The following is a 12,055-nucleotide window of genomic DNA, read 5'->3' on the forward strand; positions in this document are numbered from 1 at the left end:
GTGTAGTACTGTAAGTGCCTTGCTTAAACCAGAACTTGTATTTTGAAACTGTCAAGGTAGTTAAGCATACGTCTTGTGATACACCTGGACACATCACCAGTAATGTTCCTGGGTCATCGGGTGTTTCGGGTCTCACAACATCAGACACCCTCACCCAGGCAACCCAGCCAGGGTTGATCAAGCCCTGGTTAGTGCCCAGGTAGCACTACTTCACCCATGGATCTACTCTCCTGATCCACAACCACCTGCAGGCAACTTCAGTTGCCTCTGTCAAACATGACAGTTTTTGTCACTGGGCGGAGGCGCTTACAGTTGCTGATCCCGCTGCAGATGGTGTCTACTATGACCTTTAGCACCTGGTCATGGCGCCAGTGGTATCGCTACTTGCCCAGGGCTCTCTGACAGCAGCTGAGGATGTGCTCGAGGGTTCCCCTCTTCAGGCACAGCAGACACGTTGGAGAGTCGATCTTCCCCCAGCCGAATAGGTTGGACGGGCTCGGTAGGACGGCGTAAACCGATTGGATTAAGAACTTGATGCGCTGAGGCTCGGCCTTCCAGAGCTCAGGCCATGAGACCTTTCCCTCCACCACCTGCTCCCATCTTGTCCAAGCTCCCTGGTGCCTCATCCTGACCATCCTGCTGGCTCACTCCTCCTTGACTGCTGCACGCACCTTTGCCTGGACCAGCTTCCTCCCATACTTCCCCTGGGCCTTGTCGTAGCATGTTGAAATGCTACCAAGGCCAGCTCTTCCACAGGTCACCATCCCCACCAGCACACTGTGCTGCAACTGAGACTCTGCGCTCTCCACTGTCTCTACTGCCCTCAACTTCCTTCCTGTCCAGACTTCGATGCCGACCTGGGACACTTTTGGGTCGCGAGATTCCCAGTACTGCAGAACCTCCCTTGTACGGGTCACCTTGAACTCCTCACTCAGGCTGCTGATGGGGAGCTTCAGCATGTTGTTATGACTGTACAGGGCGATGCTGCTTAGGGTTCGAGGCAGTCTAAGCCACTTGCGAAGGAACCTACTGACCCTCTTCTCAAAGCCCTCGATTGTAGTGATTGGGACCTTGTAGACCAGAAGAGGCCAGAAGATCCGTGGGAAGATAGCGTTCAAGACCAGGCCTTGAACTTGCCTGGTAGGCCTGATTTGTCCGCTGCAGCTAACCAGGCTTCCAGCTCTTGGTTGGTCGCTGGACTGGATGCTGTGTCCCTCAGGCTACAGTCGAGCACCTTACCCAGGCTCTTCACTGGTTTCTCTGTGATGGTTGGGATTGGAGTGCTGTTAAGAATGAAGTGGAACTTGCCCATGGTCTTCACTCTCTTCAGCACCAGCGACCTGGATTTCTCTGGTTTGAAGCTCACACGAGCCCACTTAATCAGTTACACAAATAGTAATACTTCCATCTACTGGTGTAGTACTGTAAGTGCCTTGCTTAAACCAGAACTTTTATTTTGAAACTGGCAAGGTGGAAAACACGTAAAAAACTAGGTCAGAATTAGGAAAACGCTGTCTACGTACGAATCGTGTTTTATGAGTGAGGGCACAACAGCCAAAAGTCTGAACGTAAAAAAAATAATCCGTAAAAAGGTATACACAGAGCTGCAAAATGAGAACTGAAGGTATAATTAGTCATAGTTAAGGATTTAATTTGTAAAACATGGGTTACAGAACTGACTTTGGGTTTTCAGATTCAGATTCAGATTCGTTTTTTATGACTGAACCATTTACGTATCATTTGTTTTGGCGAAAATATGCCTCTATACTCCTCTATATTGTATGTTTGAGCTGGTATAAAAGCTTGGTCGGTGACTAAAAGTGATTCCCCTCCTTCCCCACTCCCAAGGATGACCAGTGCCACAGCAGGTGCAGTCCGAACAAAAGTGATTTATTTATCACGGCAGCGAAAAAGCGTTGGGGGGAGCACAGCCAAAATAACAAACACAACAACCTAAAATTATAACCACTAACTTACCTAAACAGCAAAAGAAAACAAAGAAAAATACAAGCAGCTTACCTGCCTCCCTAACAGAAACAGGAGAAAAGAAAACAAAGAAAAAGGCTTCCCACCCCTACAGCTACCAGGACTGCTCTTTTAGAAGTTATTTACATTATGTACAACAGAGATCAATCTACAGCACTAGATCTATACGGCGTTCACTTGGTTCACTACAGCACAGCACGGTCTGGTTGGGAGCCAGGAAGAAGAAGGAGTGAGCTGGCATCGGACAGACGCCCCTTTTAAAGTAGGCGCCATTAGTCTCTCGTCCAATCACCAGCCGCCACCTGCAGACTGGGGAAAACACACAAACAGGGTGAACACCGCCACCCGCAGGCAGGGAGGGAGAACAGCAGAACTGCAAATACACTCAAATACAAATTATGACCCAGGGTCATAACAGGTGTTGTGGAGTAAAAGTAAAATAAAGAAAAAGCAAAACAAAAGGGTGCAGGCGCTGGCAGGGAAGAGAGGGAGCCCCGCTGCAAGCTGGGACTTTTATATCCTGTATATCCTGTTTGGCAGCATTGTTATCTGGTGTTTCATGTCTGATCTGGTGGTGGTAAGGCTTGTATTGTGACCAGAATTAGTCTGGACACAATCCAGGATAAAAACACATTTGAACAATAAAGACGAATGGGGAGAAAGTTTGGGTAAATGGGTAATGTGGTTACAGATTTAAATGAATACCACCAACACATCATTTTAGGTGAAAGGTGGTTGCACTTGTTTTTGATGAGGGTTCATATTATATTAGTCAAGTCAAGTCAAGTCAAATTTATTTATACAGCACATTTCATACACAGGGCAACACAATGTGCTTTACATAAAAAGACAATACAGTATGCATATGCAATATGCATCAACAAGTGTTAGTGCAGTTACACAAGAATCAGTGCAGAATATGCCAATGTCAAAATATACAAAACACACACACACAGACTCACACACACACACACACACACACACACACATACACATTAAGAACTTAGCCATAGATTGTTGTGAAAAGAAAGGTTTTTAACCTGGTTTTAAAGGTGTTCAGTGTGGGGGCCTCTCTCAGGTCCTCAGGCAGGGCGTTCCATCTACTTGGGGCATAAATACAAAAGGCAGCATCCCCTGCTTTGGAGTTAGTACGAGGGACGGTTAAAAGACCGCTGCCTGTGGACCTGAGAGTTCTTGCTGGTTTGTATCTAATTAGCATGTCTGTTATATACTGAGGTGCAAGGCCATTTAGAGCTTTGTAAACAAGTAGTAGAATTTTAAAATCGATTCTAGTTTTGACAGGGAGCCAATGCAGGGATCTAAGAACCGGTGTAATGTGTTCAGACTTTTTAGTTCCGGTGAGAACGCGTGCAGCTGCATTTTGAATTAACTGTAGTCGCCGCACAGCTGATTTTGGGAGGCCGGTGAAAAGACCATTACAGTAGTCTAGTCTACTTGTTATAAATGCATGAATTAATTTCTCAGAGTCTGATTTTGATAGAAAGCCCCTCAGTTTTGAAATGTTTTTTAGATGGTAGAAGGCTGATCTTGTGAGTTGATTGATATGGCTCTTAAAATTTAGATCGCCGTCTATGATTACACCCAGATTTCTAGCTTCACTTTTGCTCTCCAGAGACAGAGAACTGAGATGAGCTGCAATTTTCTGTCTCTGAGCCTTTGCACCAAAGATGAGTATTTCTGTTTTGTCTTTGTTCAGTTGTAAAAAGTTCTGTGACATCCATAGATTAATATCATCAATACACTGAGTTAGGGAATGTATGGGATCTAGGTCCTCGTGGGATAGGGATATGTACAGTTGTGAATCATCTGCATAATTATGGTAGTTTATTTTGTGTTTCTGTATGACATGTGCGAGTGGGAGCATATAGAGATTAAACAGTAGTGGTCCAAGAATCGAACCTTGGGGTACTCCACACATAATACTCACTCTTTCCGAGGCAAAGTCACCAATGGACACAAAAAACTGCCTATCCTGTAGGTAGGATCTGAACCAGTTTAGAACCGGGCCGGATAGGCCGACCCATTTTTCTAACCTCTGTAGTAAAATGTCATGGTCAACAGTGTCGAAAGCGGCACTGAGATCCAGAAGCACAAGAACAGATAGTTTATTGGAGTCTGTGTTTATATGCAGATCATTCACAACTTTGATAAGTGCTGTTTCTGTGCTATGGTGGGATCGAAAACCAGATTGATAAGTGTCTAGAAGGCTGTTTGATGTTAGATAGTTATTAAGCTGAGAATAAACTGTTTTTTCAAGTATTTTGCTGAGGAATGGTAAGTTGGAGATGGGCCTGTAGTTAGCAATAACTGTTGCATCAAGGTTACTCTTCTTCAGAAGTGGTTTAATGACAGCTGTTTTAAGCGCTGCAGGAAATATACCTGACTGAAGAGAGCAGTTAATCATTTCCAATACCTCAGGTGCTAAGCAGTCAAAAACAGTTTTAAAAAATGTGGTAGGGAGAGGATCCAAGCAGCAGGTGGAGGACCTGAGCTGCCCAACAAAATTGTCTAGTTGTTGTAGGTCTAAAGGGTCAAAATGAGACATGGAACAAGTAATATTCCTGGAGAACTGGAGGGTAGGTTCATTTATAGAACTTGAGGCACTAATGTTCTGTCTGATGGCAATAATTTTGTTATTGAAGAATGTGGCGAATTGCTCACATTTTTTAGTGGACAGCATCTCTGATGGGGTTGGACATGATGGATTAATAAGTCGATCAACAGTAGAGAAGAGCACTTTACTATTGTTGATATTTTCATTAATGATTTTAGAGAAGAAGGATTCTCTGGCCTGTTTAATTTCTTTGTTGTAGTAACTCAGTCTATCCTTGTAGATTTCATAGTGAACCTGAAGTTTTGTCTTTCTCTACTGTCGTTCTGCCTGGCGACACTTTCTCTTAAACTGCCTAACAACCACTCCATTTCTCCAGGGGGCTTTTTGTTTTTTTTATGTTTTTAGTTTTAACAGGTGCAATGCTGTCAATGATATTTCGTACTTTTGAGTTGAAGTTGTTCACAGGATCCTCAGTTGGTGATGCCATGAACAACGGTAACTCATTTACAGTTTTCTTAAAGGTTTCAATTGTGTTATTATCAATGGTACGTTTTTTGATTGTTCGAGTACTCTTCTGTTGTACAGGAAAAGCAGACACATCAAAAAATATGCAACAGTGATCTGAGATAGCAACATCCATGACACAGGGTACGGAAATATTAAGTCCTTTTGATATGACCAAGTCCAGAGTATGCCCCTTATTGTGGGTGGGGCCAGAAACATGCTGAGTGAGGTCAAATGCCTCCAGTAGGCTAATTAAGTTTCTGGCATCAGGGTCTGTTTGATTGTCAACGTGAATATTAAAATCACCTGAGATAATTAAACAATCGTAGTCAGTGGAGACCTTGGACAGTAGCTCAGAGAGTTCATCAAGAAAGCCACATTTAGATTTTGGTGGCCGATAGACAGTAATTATTAAAATCGCAGCACTACAGTGTATAGATACAGCAAGGTATTCAAAAGACGTGAATTCCCCGAGGGAGATTTCCTTGCAGCTATATATATCAGAGAAGACAGTAGCTATTCCACCGCCCCTCTTATCAGATCTAGTGGTATGGATGAACTTGAAGTTAGGAGGTGCAGTCTCAATGAGCGCGACTGCGCCATTTCTATCCAGCCAGGTCTCGGTCAGTAGGGTGAAGTCTAGGTTATGTGTACTTATAAGATCATTAACTAAAAATGACTTATTCGTTAGCGACCTGACGTTTAATAAAGCCATTTTTATTGTTTGAGGTGCATGGCTTTGTGGGGAACTGATAATTGGAGTCCGAACCAGTAATAAATTGTTTAGATTCCTGTATGTTACAGAGAGATTACGGGGTCTGTGTCTATGACTTATAATTACAGGAATTTGTGTAGCAGAGTGACAGTCATTAGTATAATGAATCGGACTCATTAGAAACATTTCTAATGGAGCAGCAGCAGCCAAGCATTAGAGAGGCAGGCTGGTGACCGGAGGGTTTTAATTTTATGGCTGTTATCATAGCCATAGATATGAATTAAATGGACAAAACTTAACTGTTTACTGGGGATTTGACCATCTGTATTACAGAACTGGCATATTCTTTGTCTTGGGCTGCACTTCAGCAAGCCCTTGCAACTTTTGTTGCAAAATTGAGATCAACCAAGATAAAAACTAGAAAATGTGCTCAGTAGAGCACAGACCTCCTCCATGTCTGACAACACCCCACAAGGCAGTTATGAACCTTTTGGTGATATGCCACACCCACCACCACACCCTCTTTTGGCCAATCAACATGAAAAGTTAATCAATTCTTCCTTGGCCCATAACCAACCTTCATATCAAGGTTTGTCTAAATCCATGCCCAACTTTTTGAGATATCCTGCTAACAGATTGACAGACGGACACACACACACACACACAGATGCGGGTGAAAACATTAGAGAAGGCTCATAACTCCTTTGATTGGCAGGTTACAGCAGCAGGGTTTAAAGAAACATCCCTGTTAATCAAGTATTCTCTGAAACAGAACAAAACTGCTGCTCCCTTTGGTTTTGTTAATTTGGAGGCAATATGCCAAAGTGCAGGCTCAGCATTACATCTCTTTGAATCCATGGCTGACACATTCCTGGTATTTTAACAGCTTTGCAGAGAGCTGTTATCATTCCATGTTAGGTCTTAAGCATTTTCATCATTATTTGTGTATGTTGTAGGGTTTGACTAAGTTTAACTGGGTGCCAGTCAGAACAGTCTGACAAAAGATTGACTGTTTACTCAGAGTCAAAAGTCAAACCCCACAAAGGATCCGTGTACATCATGTTCTGAAAGAGAATTATAACCAAGATAATCGGTAATCAATAGAATGTAGCTTTGTAATATAAATAGCAATAAACGCTCAACATAAGATAAATAAGCACAAACAACACAAAATTCTCAATTTCAAGTAATAATTGTATTAGATCAAAATAAGAAAGAATGTGAGTTCAGTTAATTTTAGTTCAGTTCATAATGTAACAAAAAAAAAATCACTTTGGGTTTTCCTGGTACTGAAAATGAAACATCAAAACAAGGAAGTAATCCAGCCAACAAATCAGTCAGACAGTTCTATCAAAGTTCAGTTCTCGTCATCAACAACAAAAAAACATAATCTTCATGAAAACCCACCTATGTTCAGTTTGAAAAGAAATTAGGGTAACCCTTCGTTTTACAGGTCCCTAACAACGTATGAACTATTCCAAATTAGACGTTAACAAAAAAGCTATTACACAGTAACATGGCTGCATTATTTGATCTGATGTTATTGTCTAACTATACTGACTTACTATTTAGTTATTGCACTGTGAATTTCTAACAATGTATGAACTGTTCATTACTAAAAAATAATTATACAACAACATATTTGCGTTCATATGTATTTACATAGTACTGGACCTGTAATATCAAGCGGGTGTAAGTGGACAATAATTCATACAATGTGACCATGTTTATTTTCTTTATTGACATTTAAATGGTACATTTAACCTCTCCTGTTCAACCTCTATATGCTTCTGTTAGGCCAAATCCTACAAAATAATAAAGTAGCCTACCATAATTATGCAGATGACGCGCAAATCTACTTATCACTTACACCAGGTGACTATAGACCTGTTGAAACTCTGTGTCACTGCGTCGAACAAATCAATGACTGGATGCGGCAAAACTTTCTCCAACTAAACAGAGATAAGACTGAGATAATTGTCTTTGGAGCACAGAAAGAAAGACAGAATGTCTGCTCTCACCTTGACTCCCTGTCCCTCATAACTAAGAGTCAAGCCAGAAATCTTGCCGTTATCCGGGACTCAGATTTAAATTTCAATAGACACATCATTTCATTTCATTTCAAACCTTAATTTAAACTCGAATAACCATTGAGGTTGCCCTCATTTACGATGATGTTGAGTTACAAACAAGTTCAAAGTTTTAAATAAATAGGACAAGACATAGATGAGAATAAAGGAAATCAATTAAAACAGTTACACGTTGAGGGAGGGAGGTCTGTGATCATGGTTTTAAAGTGTCCATAGGTTAGTAGAGTATTGATTTTTAGTGTGTGTTGAAGATCATTCCAAGTATTTGGAGCACTAAAATAAAAGGCTGATTGTCCAAATTTAGACCGTGCTTGGGGGACCTTAAGCATGAGCAAGTCATTTGAACGAGTTTGATAGGGTCCAAGGTTCCAGTCCAGCATCATTGAAATGTAGGGTGGTAGCTTTCCAACGAGGCCTTTATATATAAACAAATACCAATGTTTATTACGTCTCTCTGCCAGAGAAGACCAACCCACCTTATTATACAGAATACAATGGTGAGTACCATAGCTATCACCAGTAATAAATCTGAGGGCAGAATGATAAACCGTGTCTAGGGGTTTAAGAGTGGAAAGAGCAGCATTTCTGTAAATTACATCCCCATAATCCAACACTGATAGGAAGACTGCCTCAACAATCCTCTTTCTGCTAATCATAGGGAAGCTGGTTGTGTTTCTGTAAAAGAAGCCAATTTTTTGACGCAGTTTGCTAACAAGATTGTCTATATGGTATTTAAAAGTAAATTTCTCATCAAGCCAGATGCCAAGATATTTATATTCAGTAACTCTCTCAATGTTAGATCCATTCGCAGTGGATATATGCATACAATTGTGATCAATATTTCTGGCTCTAGTAAACAGCATGAATTTTGTTTTATTTGCATTAAGTACCAGTTTAAGATTGATAAGAGCATCTTGTAGAGCATTAAAGGAAAGTAGCAGGTTCTCAATGGCTAGTTGTACAGAATCAGCAATACAGTATACAATGGTGTCATCAGCATAAAGATGGACTTGACAGCCACTCAATGAAGCGACAATATCATTTATATGAATGGTGAAGAGGACAGGACCCAAAATTGAACCTTGTGGAACACCTTTTGTTACTGGCAAGAACTCAGACTGGACACCTCCTGACTTTACACACTGAAGTGTCTCAAACAAATAACTCCGAAACCAATCACAAGACTTTCCATCAAAGCCAATACCGCATAACCTTTGTAAGAGCAAAGGATGATCAACTGTATCAAATGCTTTTGACAGATCTATAAAAAGGGCAGCACAATGTTTCTTATTGTCTAGAGCGGAAACTATATTATTTGTAACTAATGTAATAGCTGAAATAGTGCTGTGGTTAGCTCTAAATCCAGATTGGTGCGTACGTTATTTACCAAAGATTCCAGGATTTTTGCTAGACAAGATAATTTGGAGATTGGGCTGACTTCCAAACACAAGGAAATATTCCTGTTGTGATAGAAAGATTAAATATATGTGTTAATTGCTCTGTAATAAGTGGAGCGGACACTCTTGGAAAAAAAGGATCCAATTTATCCTGTGTAATCCATCTCAAATAAATACCCAGCATCAGCAAAGTGCCTATTGAGAGCTTGGCAAACCTCTTCCTGTTCCGAAATCAAACAGTCACCACATTTAATATGTGCAGGTAGGGAAATAGTGGTTTTATTTCTGTTTGAGTTTACTGCTCTCCAAAATTTTGCAGGGTTTGAATAGGAACTAGTAATTAAGTCGAAGTAATAATTAGATTTGGCATTTCTCACAGATGATGTGCATTTATTTCTAAGCTGTCTAAATGATGACCAATGGGATGGATCCCCAGAGTGTCTGGCAAGTGACCAGGCTCTGTTCCTTTCCTTAAATAAAGCTGATAATTCGGGTGAAAACCAAGGGGTTAATCTGTCTTTTATTCTAAGATTTTTGAATGGTGCATGTTTGTTAATGCCTGAAAGAAGGTTCAAAATCTGGGATTTCAGATATATAATGTATGTCGCTATGGAAAACATCAGTTAAAAAGGCTTGGTCACTAAAATGTCTTAGATTTCTCTTTGTAACCGTGTGAGATTTTGTTTTCTTTAGCCGAGTATTTCTAATACATGCTATAGGGCAATGATCACTAATTCCTAGCTCAAAGACACCACAGGCAATCATTTTATCAATCCTATTGGAAAAGATGAGATCAATTAGTGTTGACCTAGAGTAATCTTTCAAATTTGGCCTAGTGGATTCTGTAATTAACTGGGATAGGTTGAGGTTACTACTAACCACCTTGAGATAATCAGATGTATTATTCAGCCAGTTCAGATTAAAATCACCCACAACAATGAATTCGACCCCGGAATACTGAGAGAGTAGATCTGCTATTTTGTCAATGGAGTTTGTATCAGCAGATGGGGGTCTATAGACCCCTACCACAATTACTGTATTAGGCCCTAACTGAACCTTTAGAGCAAGAAATTAAAAACATTTTGGTATGGTCACAGCATTTAGAATTGTTACAGAGAAACCTGATTTAACATATATATCCACCCCACCTCCCCTTCCAATTCTGTCTATTCTTTATAAATTGTAGTTCTTTAGAGCTACATCCAGGTCATTGACACTCTTTTTGAGCCAGGTTTCACTCAGTACCAAGATATCAGGATCAGTCTGCAGAACTAATATATTTACATGATCTAACTTCTGAAGTAAACTTCTAATATTTAAATGAATTATCCCTAGGCCATTTCTGTTCTTAAAGGTAAGTGGGTTAAATGGAGTGTTTGGAGTGCGATCAGAAGTAGCAATAGAAGGCTGTACACCAGTTCTAAAATCCTTAAACTGGCTACCAGTCACTCAGAGAATTGATTTCAAACTTTTGCTGCTTGTCTACAAATCACTCTGTGGCACTGGGCCCAAATACATCTCTGACATGCTTTTGCCATATGAACCTTCTAGGACCCTTAGGACATCTGGGGCTGGCCTACTGGCTGTCCCAAGAGTTAGAACAAAACACGGTGAAGCAGCGTTTTGTTATCATGCAACACAGACCTGGAATAACCTCCCAGATGATATTAGACAGGCCCTGACTCTGACCACTTTTAAGTCAAAGCTAAAAACATCCTTATTTTACACTGCCTACTCTACCCTGTAATGGCTAAAAACTTATCTTTTCAGCTTAGCTTTTAAATAACCTTAATTTTAACTCTTTCTGTTCAGGATCCCAACAGAGCTGACATGGGCGTACAAAGTACAAATTTTCATTCGTCTTGTCCAGGTAAAGCTTACTTGCGCATGAGTGAACACTATATGTGGGGGGGACAGAGCTTTACCTTGTATGATTCTCATCCATCTGTGGATGGTGTGGTTTTTGACCAAGAGGAGAATCTATGATTCCAGTGCCAAGTTATAATAATTATTTAAAACAATTCCATTCTATTATAATAGAAAGGTATGTTATAAGATCTTTAATTTCATCAATTTAAGATTTAATGTACACATCACTGCATCGTGATGTGTACATTACAGGATTCTTCAATGCAAAGCATTTTGTAACTTGGCTTGTAACACAGTAGAGTGCAAGGTAAAATACATGGAATGTCCCTCCCAGGTTCAGCCCCACATTACTTGGGCAGAGCCCCAAATGTATTCAAACCTTGGTGACGCTCCTGGCTCCCACACTGAGCCCCACTCTCTGCTGTTAATTTACATACATCTACGTCTTCCGTTGCCCTATGAACTTTAACGTTATGTAACGTTATTACCTGTGGTATTTAAGTGACATTAGTGGAATTATTTAACTGATAACCATGTCGTAATGCTTCAGTGTAGTGAATTGAATTAAACACACGCACCGTGGGTCTGTACAGGATCTGTGCTTGTTTATGCTTAATGTATTGGAATGTTTTATTCCATGTATTTTGTTTCACATTTTATCTCTTATTTCTATCCCAGCTGTCTTTTCTCCTGTGAGGCACTTTATAAGAACTTTGTAATTCTGTTACTCTGTTTTGATAAATGCTATATAAGGTAAGTTTTTTATTATTGTTATTATTATTATTATTATTATAATAATTATTATTATTATGAATATTATTGAAGAATAAGTGTCTTGTTAATGGAGACATCAGCAATGACCAAACGAAAGAAAAGTGTAATAAGCTTTATTTTTTCTGCCATGCCAAATTTTTAAGAT

At 40.2% G+C, this 12,055-nt stretch overlaps 1 pseudogene; it reads right to left on the reverse strand.

Annotated features, from left to right (window-relative positions):
- Positions 1-257: 257 nt before the first annotated feature.
- LOC139649881 (uncharacterized) lies at positions 258-1,381 on the reverse strand (annotated as a pseudogene).
- Between the last annotated feature and the right edge of the window lie 10,674 nt (positions 1,382-12,055).

The sequence above is a fragment of the Centroberyx affinis genome, unplaced genomic scaffold (assembly GCF_046629955.1).
Source record: "Centroberyx affinis isolate AG114_WGS23_722 - 3 ecotype Tasmania unplaced genomic scaffold, CSIRO-AGI_Caff_v1 ptg001409l_1, whole genome shotgun sequence".
Classification (NCBI taxonomy): Eukaryota; Metazoa; Chordata; class Actinopteri; order Beryciformes; family Berycidae; genus Centroberyx; species Centroberyx affinis.